The sequence below is a fragment of the Gordionus sp. m RMFG-2023 genome, unplaced genomic scaffold (genome assembly GCF_954871325.1).
Source record: "Gordionus sp. m RMFG-2023 unplaced genomic scaffold, tfGorSpeb1-WG-v2 contig_352, whole genome shotgun sequence".
Classification (NCBI taxonomy): Eukaryota; Metazoa; Nematomorpha; class Gordioida; order Chordodea; family Parachordodidae; genus Gordionus; species Gordionus sp. m RMFG-2023.
In genome coordinates, this window is record NW_027051084.1 from 12,468 (window position 1) to 25,730 (window position 13,263).

General features: G+C 25.9%; 1 long non-coding RNA gene across 1 annotated transcript; it reads right to left on the reverse strand.

The window, feature by feature from the left end:
- Positions 1 to 6,627: 6,627 nt before the first annotated feature.
- On the reverse strand, positions 6,628 to 6,933 carry LOC135930721 (uncharacterized). Its single transcript, XR_010572868.1, has 3 exons — positions 6,877 to 6,933; positions 6,785 to 6,826; positions 6,628 to 6,726 (listed from the first exon to the last, which is right to left on the reverse strand). It is a non-coding gene; the product is annotated as an uncharacterized LOC135930721 (long non-coding RNA).
- Between the last annotated feature and the right edge of the window lie 6,330 nt (positions 6,934 to 13,263).

The window sequence follows — 13,263 nt, forward strand, 5'->3', positions numbered from 1 at the left end:
ACCTATTTTTTATACAATTTGTATTTTTATTCAAATAAAAGCCTAATGGCGTTTCAAAAAAGTGTGTAATTTTTCCTGTATACAAATTATAAAATTAAAACTACTTATTAATATCGTTGATCTTAGACATTAACATAAACTCAGATTTCCTATTGTGGAGGAATACTTAAAAAAAAGTTAGAATAAATGGTTATCAATTTAATTATTATTATATTTTTACGTCAGAACAATTTATTATTAAAATGGGGTAAAAATTGGTTAAATTGTTATTTAAATCATATATATTTTTTTAATATATAGGAAACATGGGTTATTTGGCAGGTACTTTTATTTCGGGGATAAATTTTTTTTTCTTTCTATTTTATAAAATTAAACTAATTCGTGTGATTGGATAACTTGGTAATTTATACTATAAAATACGCGGGAACTGTATATGCATTAGATATAATGTTAAAACATATAAAGTATAGTATATAATTTAAAAAAAGATTAAAATGAGGGGAGAAAGAAAGAAAGAAAGAAAGAAAGAAAGAAAGAAAGAAAGAAAGAAAGAAAGAAAGAAAGAAAGAAAGAAAGGAGAAGCTTCCTTTCATCTAGAAAATTTGTTGTAGCTATTTAATCTAATTAATTTCCTCTAAAGATATGCAGCAAGGGGTAAAATGGTCAATTTTATTAAACAAGAATTTCCCAGGATGACGATCTCACATTCTATTCACTAAACTTTTATATTTTTAACCGATTATATGTAATAATTGTCTAAGGATGAATTGATTGTGGATCACGTTATTCCTAATAATAACCAAGCAGCACGGATGTAAAGTTCCGGGAACAGCTGATTAGTTTATGCCTGACACTATCCAAAAATGATAATGGACAGATCCCAACACTGGGGGTGGGGTAGGAATTGTATTATTGTCCTGAATAAGCATATTCTATTTGGGAATAGTAAATTTATATAAAAATTTTTGAAATCGTTTAGAGAAAAAACAATGTCTTCCTCATCAACATGATTTGTGCATCAAAAAAAAAACCCCAAAAGAGTTTAGGGTTAGGCTCTAATACAAATAAATTTTAGTATAGGGGGAAATACATGTTTTGTAGTGGCTAGTCATAAATTTGCAAGTTCTTTTTTGACTCTACTTCCATATTAAAGAATAGCTAACTAATATAAAATAAATATTAATTCGACAATTAGAAAACACATAGGTTATTTATTATTTTTTTTGTAGTTTTTTTATTTTAAGAGTGTTAAATTAGTTTGATGATGCCAGGGAGTTGCCTGAATTTTTTTTTCCATGGTTCATTATGATAGGGGTATATCATTTAGATATAGATTAGATTCCAAAATTTAATACATTTGAGATAAGTATTTATATATGATGGTTGCTCAAATATTTAAAAATTATGTTGTTACAGTTATTCTGGTTAAATAAAAAAATATTCTAACGTGAATCTTTTCCTGTTTATTTGATTGGTATTTTTGCTTCAAACGAGCCTAGGTAGATATAGTATAGATTTTATTTTTACAATTAAGTAGAACAATTAACCCAAAATCATTCTGATGTTTATTATAGTAATTAAATTATTAATTATGGTAAAAAATATCTCGATTGATTTGTAGTAGCGATATTCAAAAGTTGTATATAAATTATATAAGGTGAATTCCATATCAAATCTACAAATAAAAAGTCTATTTTCAACCCGACCCCCTTCAGAATTTTTTTTGAATTTTGTATATTGGTAGTGTATATACTATAACTAAAATAAAAAATGAAATTTTACTTCCTACCAATTACTCGCTAATAATATGGGCGTTTAAAGAGCGGGAAAAAATGATACTTACAAAAAATGTACTTCATTAACTTTTCAAATATCTCAAGAATAAATTAGGTTAGAGCGATGATTTAATTTAAATTTCATTATATAGCTTAATAATAGAGTTTTAATAAGACATATAGATGATTATGATAGAAACAAGATTAATACCAAAAAAAGAGAGTACAGAAATGATAAGGGTCTCAGAAAAAAAAGCTAGGCTGGGTTGTGACTTGTGAGTGGGTCTAGTTATGACCCTTTATATGGTTAAAATTAAAATTTTATAATAATATTAAATTTATCCGGGGCAAAATAAAATATTGATGATTGAATATCGAAGGCTATATATAAACCTTTTTTGGTTACGCCGGAAACGCCGCCGTTTAAGAAAATCACGCCGGCGCAGAAATTACTTTCATATTTTATTCCTTTTTATTCTAATAATTGGTCAACATCACTGTTTAAATTTTTTTTAATGTCAATCAGGATTTTGATGAATTTTTATTTTCTACTATTTTAAAATCATAACTGTATTGGCGTCATTATAGAATTCAATCAATCAAAAATCTAAAATTCTAAAAGTTACCATAATTTTACATATTTTTAAAATGGATGCGTCTACATTTAATAATTCTATAAATAATTTTAATATCCTAACTCTGGAAAATAAAAAATTCATAGTCTGGAAATTTTTTGGTTATTTACACTTAAAAAGAGATAATAAAACAATTTCCATAAATTCTCACAAATTTTACTGCAATTGTTGCTTAAGAAAGGCTATTGGAGACTATGATGATAATAAGCCATTTTCACAGTATTTTTTTTTAAATATTATTTTCTCATATATAGCCAAAATCTTTAATAAATTTAAATATATTTTTTGTAAAATATAATGTAGCTATAAAATCAAAACTTTTTAATAAACATTAGCACAGGAAATTTGAAAACACTTGACTTCTGAACATAATATTAAAGCAGATACTTCATCAAAATCGCAAGATTTAAAAAAATATTTTATATCCAAACCAAAATTCCAGACAAATTCTAAAACCTCTAAAAATTGGCTTCTAGCAAGAAATTATGTGTTATTATGTTGTGCTGACCTATTACCTTTTCAATAAATTGATAATATAGGAATGAAAGATTTTTTGAAGGTATTAAATTTATAGATATCTTATCTATTATAATAACTACCTTTATGTCTCTTTTGTTCTATTGAAATAGCATTGGCTACTGATGAAGATTTACAATAGTTGAATTTTATAGCCATGCTAACAATATTATTACACATAGACATATATGATTTAAATAATATTGGATAATTGCATATTCATTTGTTTTAACATGTAGCTTTGCAACCCAGAATATATTTTTAACAAATTTATTTCTAGTGTTGTTAAACTACCTATATTTAGTCAACTATAAAACAGCGTAGCCATATTTTTATCCAGAAATATTCTAATCAATCTTCAAGTTGAGACTAAACTTAGAAGCTTAATTCAATATTTTAGTCTAAAGGCCTGAATAAGACACAATAGAGATGGTCAAAGTTAGGAAATTTAACAACACTATTTATTTCTTCTTGATAAATTCTCCCTAATTTGTTGTCTAATATAAAATAAAGATATAATGATTTTTTGTTATAAATTTCAAAATACTTATTAGAAATATAAAGTTATCAATTCTAATTCTATTTTGCCAGACAGGACAACACTAAGCCGTACTCCTCTTAATAATGTTTACCTATCAATGAAAGCACATGTACAAGAACAAATTAACTCAGGGTCAAAATTTTGTTCAATTACATTTGATATGTGGACAGATCAATACAGAAGAAGAAACTATATTACATTTACACTTCATTTAATAAATGATAATTTTGAAATGATTTACTACACAAAAAAAACACAGAAACTATTCTAACTGAGATTGATAAAATAGAAGAGGAATTTAATTTAAAAAGAAAAAAATACAAATGGTCACAGATGCTGGGCCTAATGTTAGAAAAGGTGTTCGATTAGGTGAACATAAACACCACTTATGTTTGGGTCATGGTTTACACAATCTGGTTACAGTAGATGATATTGAAAAGGTACCCTTTGTTGAAAAAAAGATTTAATATCAGACATGTTAGATCTTGACAGCACTGATCCATACCCGGATCCCCGTTTTAAAATTGGCAATTCCAATGATAATAATAACAATAATTCCACGCATATGAAAACCTTAAAATTAAATGTCCCAAGACGTTGGCATAGTATATTAATTATGCTAGAAAGCATATCTGAATTAAATAAGAATTTAATTAATAATGTTTTGAAAAGAATTGGGAAGCACTTTCTCAAATTATCAAACTATGAAACTAATCTGGTAGAAGAACTATTAGCATTTCTTTCAAAATTTAAAGAAACTGTCGAATTTCTTTCAGTACAAAAGGGGCCTACTTTAAACTTGGCGTTACATTATAGAAGTGAAATTGTAACAAATTTAATAGTAAATGATAGTGATAGTTCTGAAATTATTACACTTATGGGAAATATGGTAAACTTGCGTTACGATTTCCGGTTTGTGATCTTTCATTTATCTAATTTATATTTTATTTGAGAAATCATCTAGGTATTGGCTTCCATTTTAAATTCATGATTTCAAAAATTGACAATTGTGTCTTAATATATATAATAGGCAAAATTTCTCAGCTTCAGATTTTATAATAAAACAAATTAAACTTATAGAGAATGATGTTATTCAGGTAGTAAATATAGCTATTGAGGATCAAGAGGAATTATTAAATTAAGGTTATTTGACAAAGTGGGCAAATAAACATTCAACAATACAAATTTATGATTCCACGTGATGTGATTTAGAACAAGAATGCCACATTCTTCTTAGAAAACGACATTCATAAGATATGGTAAGTTCTTCAATCTTTTCAGGCTTGCCTAAAAAATTCTTTGTATTGGAGTGACTAGCAAATAATATTTATACATGATAATTATAAGAAATACGAATTGGATTTATAATGTGTTTCTCTTAAATAAAGATTAAAAAATCCTAATAAATAGGTAAATATTTTATAATAAAAATTTATATCTTTAGATTACCAATTGTCTTGTATTATATGTTAGTAGTGTTTGAAGGTATTCATAATAAATTTAAAAATATATAAAATTTAAATATTAGTTCAAAATTTGTAAATTCCAATTTAAAAAGTATAATATATTTTTTTTAAAAACTCGGCTGTAGGCGGATGGAAAAAAAATTATTGTGAATTTATATGCAGAGGAAAATAGAAAATTCCAAGAAACCAGCTACAAAGATGGTGGCCCAGGGCCAAAACACTTTCATGTGATGACGTGTGCAAGCAACTGCACACAATAGAGGGGAAATAAGAAATTTACAAATTAGCCAAACAACGAGAAGATATTTGGAGGTATATAAATGGAGCTCTAAAGTAATGTAAAATAAAGATTATTTTGAGGTGCGTAAAGATTTTGTACCAAAATTAAAATCGACAAAATATATTTTTTTAACAACACAACCAAAATTTATATAACTAGTTTTCCCTGTGGGTGACAATTTCATATTTATATTTTTTTTTATTAGGAATAAAAACGAATATAATTTATTTAGCAAAAAAGCCTTAAAAATACCACATCCTCAAAATAATAATTTATAATTTAGATATATAGAGAATAATAATAAATATTCATTTAACATGAAAATTCTAATTATTAATTCCATTCTTATAATCAAAAAATGTTATAAGTGTAAACGGGCTAGGTTACATTTATAATTTTCTTTCTATCCTCTATTTGGCCTTCTATACACTTTATGCTATAAAATACGATATCGAATTGATTTTCCCAAATATTATGGGCAAGGGCATTGTGATATATTTTCAGGATGAAATATTTTTTTTTCAATTATTGCCCTAAAATATTTGTTTATAGAATAGTTTAAAGAAGAAAAAAAATAAATATATAAATAATATAAAATTTAAAATATATTAAATGATAATTGGATCATATTACAAATTAATAATATATAATTAAATTAGTGACTCAAGGCTTCATACAGATTCAAATTTTTTTTAACTGAATTTTACATTCTAATCCCATACTTATGATGATCATCACTAAAAAGAAAAGAGCAGATAAATTGTTGTTCACATCTATTAACATCTTAAATTTTTTGAATAAAATCGAAATTTAGTATATCACATATTATAATAAATTTAACCTTTAAAATTGATTAAATGAATTGATGTAAAACGCGAGGAATTTAAAAAAAAATTTCATTTAAATAATGTATATTTCGAACTTTTTGAAATATGAACGAATATCTTACTTAGCTCATAAGAGGTAAAATTTTATTATTGATTAGTTTTTATAAAAGCCAAATAATTAGAAAAGTAGCTTAGAGATGGGAATTCATTAATATTTTACGTTTGACCCATCTAGTACCTAAAATACATGAGTTACACCTTGGAATTCTTTTAATATCCCTCATTTGCCTATTGAATGGATTCATCTTAATATTAAATACAAGGGGTTAGGATGATGACTTTTTTAGTTGATGAAACATAAAAATAATCCAAATATTTTATAGCAAGCTTTATTTCTTCAATCGTGACAATCTATAGGTAGATAGGTCTCTATAATGAGTGGAACTGTATATTAAATATACGAATCGACGGATGTGACTATTTAAATTTTCGAAAGGAAACAAAGATAGATTTTCTAAAATTATTAACAAAAAAATTTCTTCGTTTATTGACAAATAATCTTATATTTAAAATATAATATTTAACTTCTGATAAATGAATTTTCTTTGGATACAATCAAATTATAGACTCCTTCAAATAACATCTTTTGGGAAATATTCTGTATGTCAATGTACATTGCTTATATGCTATTAATATTAATTTAGGTATTATAATGGCATTATAAAATAATTTTATAATATTTACTTTTTTCCGAAAAATAGATCTAAATTTAGCCCAACCCATACCCTAAAGATAAAATAGCATAATATTTACATATAAATTAAAATAAATTTTACTACGCTCATTTTTTTTTGCAATTTTGTATTAAGACATTAACATTGGGTCTGGACAAGGGAATCGAACTATAATTATTGTTAAGCATTTTGACCTTTGTAAATTATATACGATTAGTGAATTTCGTAAACTTCAAGCAATCCTTGTACGGTTGCACAAATCGTAACTACAATAACATTCTATCAATAGTAATTTCATGTTTAGTTGATTGATAGTTACATTGGTAACAGCATCATCTTCAATAGTATCTCTATAACCTTCGATTTTATATCTCTCTATATAATTCGAATCAGATGGCATATTATATGTTGAGTTTGAATTAATATTTTCATCGGCGAGAATAGACCATAATAACTTAGGATCCGTATCTCTATAATACTAAGCATCATTAAATTAGAATATGATTTAAACCGATTTTAAAATAACGTTAATATCAAGATTTTAGTCTAATAAATTTTCCTTAAGCCTCAAAATGTTAACAAAAAATCAAAACATTTTGCCAACTTTATGTAAAATTTTGAAGTTTAGATAAATATTTTTTATTTAAATGTTGATTTAGCCTTTTTTTTTAAATTTGACCAAATATTGGTTTCTAACAAAACAGATGTATCAAATTTTATTTTAAAAAGTATCTTCTTTAAACTTTGAAGGACATCATTTCAAGGCTGTAAAATTTAATTTAAGTTTGAAACGGTATACTCTTTAAGTTTATTTCCATTCTATACATGGATGAAATGCAAGGCAAAGTAGTAGCTATTGAATGTTGCGAGAAACAGCAGCCGCACTACAATTTTATAGAAGCGTTAGCTAAATTGCGCTACTTATATATTTACTTTAACGTTTTTAACTAATATTTTAAAATGATGAACATAATATATTATTTCTTTTTAATATTAATAAAGTAAAAAAAAACTGATCATATATGCTCTAATCCTTAAAACTCTTTTATTTGATTATTTAAATCTTTTAATTGAAAAACTAGAGAGAAAATACAATATTTAGGAAGTAGATAGTGTGCAATTTGTTGAAGGTGTGGTTCATATTCTTAGTCTCTACAATAAAAGCCAAATAGCCAATAAAATTGAACATTTTTTGGGGGGAAAATAGCGAAAAGTAGTGAACAGAGATGTCCAATTTCCGGCTCGGCCCGATGATTAAAAAATATATGAGGAGTAAGGTAATTTTTTGTACATATTTTATGAAATGTGATATTTCATAGAAATAATAATGATAATCATCAATGTACAATGTTATATAATTTAACCACTCCGAAAAATTATAAATAAATAGTAGTTTATTTTGGTGTTCAACATCATATAATTTATTTGTTGTTTTTAAAAAAAATTTAAACCAAAGGTGGTCGGGGGTCCTTAGTAAATTAAAACTTAGCAGAACCGGATTTGGCTTCATCGGGCATTAACTAAATTAGAACCGGCCTATGCCTAAAAATTTGCCATTTGCAAACCTCTAGCAGCTATAGGGAAGCTAGCTTTTAAAATCGTTAAAATTACTGGTGTTATACATATATTTTTTAAATGTATTACCGTGGCCTTAAAATCAGTAGTAATTTAATAGATTATTTGAGTACATTACGTCAAGGTAGTATTTGTAAATGTAATTGTAGGTATTGTTTAAGAGGTTTTGAGGCCTCTCCCAAATAACTAAGCCATCCAAAAATTTCAATTGTAGCATTGCTAAATCTTTATAATTATAATAAAACTTATAAATATAGGTTTAATAAAATTTCGTTCACTTAAATTAAACCATTTCGAATAGATAAATTATATATCATTATTTTTAAACCTCTTTAAAATATACTTTTTTAAAATTAGAATAGCCGTTCAAATCATTCTATAAATTATAAATGATAAATCATAATCTATCTAAATAATTTTATATCACAAAGTATTAACCTAATAAAATTAAATATTTGATAAGAAATTATATTATTTTTAAAAATCTCCGCTAGCAGACATGAAATTCACTTGATTATTATTATGATATTATATTACTATTATTATGATATTACATTACTATTATTATGATATAACATTACTATTATTAATTTTTATTAAATGTAAACAATGGTATAATCTAAAAATTAATATATAAATCACGGAATACTTGGAGGAGTTGACGTGTTGATTGAAGGAATAATTGGTTGGGTATCGCATTTGACAAAAGTTTGCTAAAATATAGAATGTGTAATAGGGATTTAAATTATTTTAACTTATAGAAAATGTTATCTACACCGCAGCAATTATCCATAAAAGTACCATCGTGTAATTTGGATTTTTAAGATAAATATAATAATAACAATTTTAAATTATTTTTAGTTTTTTCGAATTTTATTTTAATAAATTTTAAAAGTTATCAATAAAAAATGTTTTAGAGATGTTATGTAGTATGTTCACTTTAACTTATAATTTTTACAAAATATTTATTATATTTGATAAGAAATAATTTTATATAATATATATGTTGATTATTCGATCTTATTTATTAATTAACAAATACTACTTAAAATATACAGCACATACATGAATTATATAAAGGATTATTAATCTATTTATTATTACATAAAATTAAATTACTCATGACCTAAGACGATTGTTAACAAGCTATATTTAACATAGTTATCTTATTATTCTGAATAGTACTATAATATAAATGCAGAAAATAGCTTATACCAAAAAATATATAATGTTGGTTAAAAATCGGATTGTCCCAAGCCCAACACGTTGGCATAGTATATTAATTATGCTAGAAAGCATATCTGGATTAAATAAGGATTTATAATGTTTTGAAAAGAATTGAGAAGCACTTTCTTAAATTATGAATCTGATCTGGTAGAAGAACTATTTGCATTTCTTTCAAAATTTTAAGAAACTGTAGAATTTCTTTCAGTACAAAATGGGCCTACTTTAAATTTGGCGTTACTTTTTAGAAGTGAAATTGTAAAAAATTTAATAGTAAATGATAGTGATAGTTCTGAAATTATTTCACTTAAGGAAAATATGCTATTAAAATTTGCGTTACGATTTCCGGTTTGTAATCTGAAAGTAATATTATATAAGTATATTCTTTTATTTTTTATTCAAAATTATCTAGGTATTAGCTCCTCATTTATATCCAAGATTTCAAAAATTGACAATTGTGTCAAAGTATTTAATAGAGCAAAATTGCTCAGCTTCAGAATTTATAATAAATCATCTTAAACTTATAGAGAGCGATGGTAATCAGGTAGCAAATATAGCTAATGAGTATCAAGTGGAATTATTAAATTCAAGTTATTTGACAAAATTAGCAAATAAACATTCAACAAAATTTAAATTATGATTCATAGTTAGGTGACTTAGAACAAGAATGCCACAGTTTTCTTGGAAAACGACATTCACAAGATGTGGACGTTAAAATTTTGGTGAGAAAAGAAGAGTGAACTTCCCTATCTTTCCAGGCTCGCCAAAAAAATTCTTTGCATTCCGGCGACCAGCACACCTAGTGAATGAGTTTTCTCTACAGCTGGATTGACGTTAAATTAAAGGAGATTAAAATAATTTTTAAACATGATAATTATAAAATTACGAAAACGATTTTGGATTTATAATGAGTTTTCTATTAAATAAATATTAAAAAATATGCCGAGATATATACAGATGTATATCTGTATATTTGTTTTTTTTTAAAATTATTAAGCAATTAAAAAAACTATATTATAAAAATTTATAACTGCGCCGATTTGCTGACGGCTGCTAAAATTCAGCGCCGCCGGCCGTCGATTAGATTTTTTTAAATTTCCTCCTGCCGCCGACCGTTTCGTCGGTGCACAGGTCTAGCTATATATAATCATGCTTTTTTAAAGTATGCCGCAATAGGAAATTTTGGCTTACTATAATCTTTAAGATCAATGATATTGATATGTAGTTATAATTACTATAATTTGTTTGTAAGGAAAAAAAATATATTTCTGAGACACCATTAGGGCTTTTATTTAGAACAAAAAGATACAAATTGTATAAACTATCATGTAAAAAATAAGTTTAAACGCAAACAAAAAATTTCCTATTGATGAAATGAATGAGAGAATCTTTGGAGGAGCAATATTCTGGAGAATATATAATATTCTTGGGAGATGATGCAATAGCATTTATTTGATCATAACTCACTCTCGGACCTATAGCGAAGACATCTATTTCGATACCTTGAATTTTATGGAAGAAGAAAACAATATTTTATGCAAGAATGAAAGAAACTGAAATCTAAAGCTCATTGTTACATACCATTATATTTTATCGATTTGGCAATTGCCTCCGGATTTCCCACAGATGTCTCTGATATGTAAACCCATATTTGTTTAATGGAGTCTGGCTTACTAGAATTTTTTAACATTGAATACGCGAGTGACAGGGCCTTGCCAACATTCAAATTCTCTATAGCAATAAAAGTAAATATTATTTCTGAAAATTGAATTCTATAATCTGATATTAGATTCCACTTAAAATATTATAATATACCAGTTCTATCATTGAAAATAGGCTTGGGGTAACCAAATACATTCGTTAGAGATTTTGCTGAGTCAAATGGTAATTGAATGTTAGCATAGTTATTATATGTCACGACTCCTACACTACCTCCATCAGGACCCAGAGGGTTGTTTTCGACAAGTTGCCATAGGGAACCCTAGGAAAATAATCTTATTTCATCAATTTAAAAAATGATTTGTAATACGTAAGAGATTGATAACGCGCATTCAAAATCTTTAAGAGAACGGTATTCCAACTCAACTAGAAATATTACATCGATTGGTTTACTTTTAGCACTAAGGAGATCCTTATAAAGCTTGATATCAATCTTGGGAACTTAATTTAAAAAAAAATTTCCATGCTAAAAAGGTATTACTTAGAAAAGTATATTTACATTTTGGCTTTTCGGTATAATATTTTTTTGTGTAATATACTGGTTTGATATAATCTTTTGAATCATAGGTGGAATACAATTTATACAGGCAGATCACAATTAGAACACTGAGAATTCTTGACATATTTATTAGTTTGAAATTGATGTTAATTTAATTTTCAAACAAAAACGAAAATGAGAAAAAAATTTTTTTACCAATATAAATAAAACAATCTTTAAATGATATTATAAAATTTTGCTTTATATTATATATTATATAAATATAAATTTAAAACTAAGTTTAACAAAATAGATATAACTACCGGCAGTAAACTGTATCTTTATTTTAAAAAAAATACTACCATGCTTAATTATTATATTTTTTTTAAAAATCGCAGTAATTTACTCGAATAATTTAAAAATTATTATGATGGTAAATTTAACATTTAATTAAATCTTAATTTGATCAAGCAAATAAAATAGTTTTCTTTAGAATTATTAAATTGCTACTTACAGAAGAAAAGATATAGCGTGCTCGTCGGTTAGCCACTGACAAATCTAGGATTTTTATAAAGAGAGCGAGATAGGAACTTTTGGTTGGTTTTTTTAACCAGAAATTTATGCCAGATTTTGCTTTAGATTTCTCTCTTTGAAGAATTTTTGGCACGAATTACGTTTTTAATTATATAATTATGCTTATTTTTTTAAAGATTATAGTTTGTTAAAATGACATACTCTACTCTCATATTTTCGGGAGAGGGATGGGAGAGCTTTTGAGTATTTAACTTCTGGTATGTTATATAGAAAAATTGAATTCAAGGATGAATTCACACCTACCTTTTTGTAAAATTATATCTATACTTAAAAAAGAATATTTGATATTTGGTCCATATTTTACGAATACGAATAATTAAATATATATATATTTATGTATAATTTTATCTATTATTCGATCAAATTATCCAAAAAATATTTGTATAATTTAAAATCGAGTAAACTTCAACCACAAAGTCAATTTTCGTTTGCTCTCTAATTGGCTTGGAAATAATAAAAAGATTTACAAATAATAAAAAGATTTACATATGGGATAATCGTAGCATAGGAGCCTTGACTCAAAATGAACGATTATGATGGATTTACGTAATGGGATTATGGTATCCGAATTACTTCTACGAAAGATGAACGGAAATGAACCATTCAAATTGTTTTACTAGGATTTTGGTATCAGATGAACTCTGACGCAATGGTAGCAGATAACTTCTGACTCCAAATGAAGCATTGAAATTTTTTTTTCAAAATTATAAGTGATAATAATAATTTTTTTTATTGTGAAACGTTTTTTTTTTGGAATGTATCACGTGTAGACCTGTGCGCCGCCGGCAATTTTATTCACGCCGGAACAGTCGCCGATTGAGATCAGCGGCGTGAGGTCGTAATAATTTACCCGCTAAGCCATATGGATATCAAATAAAAGGTGATAAAAATATCTTTGG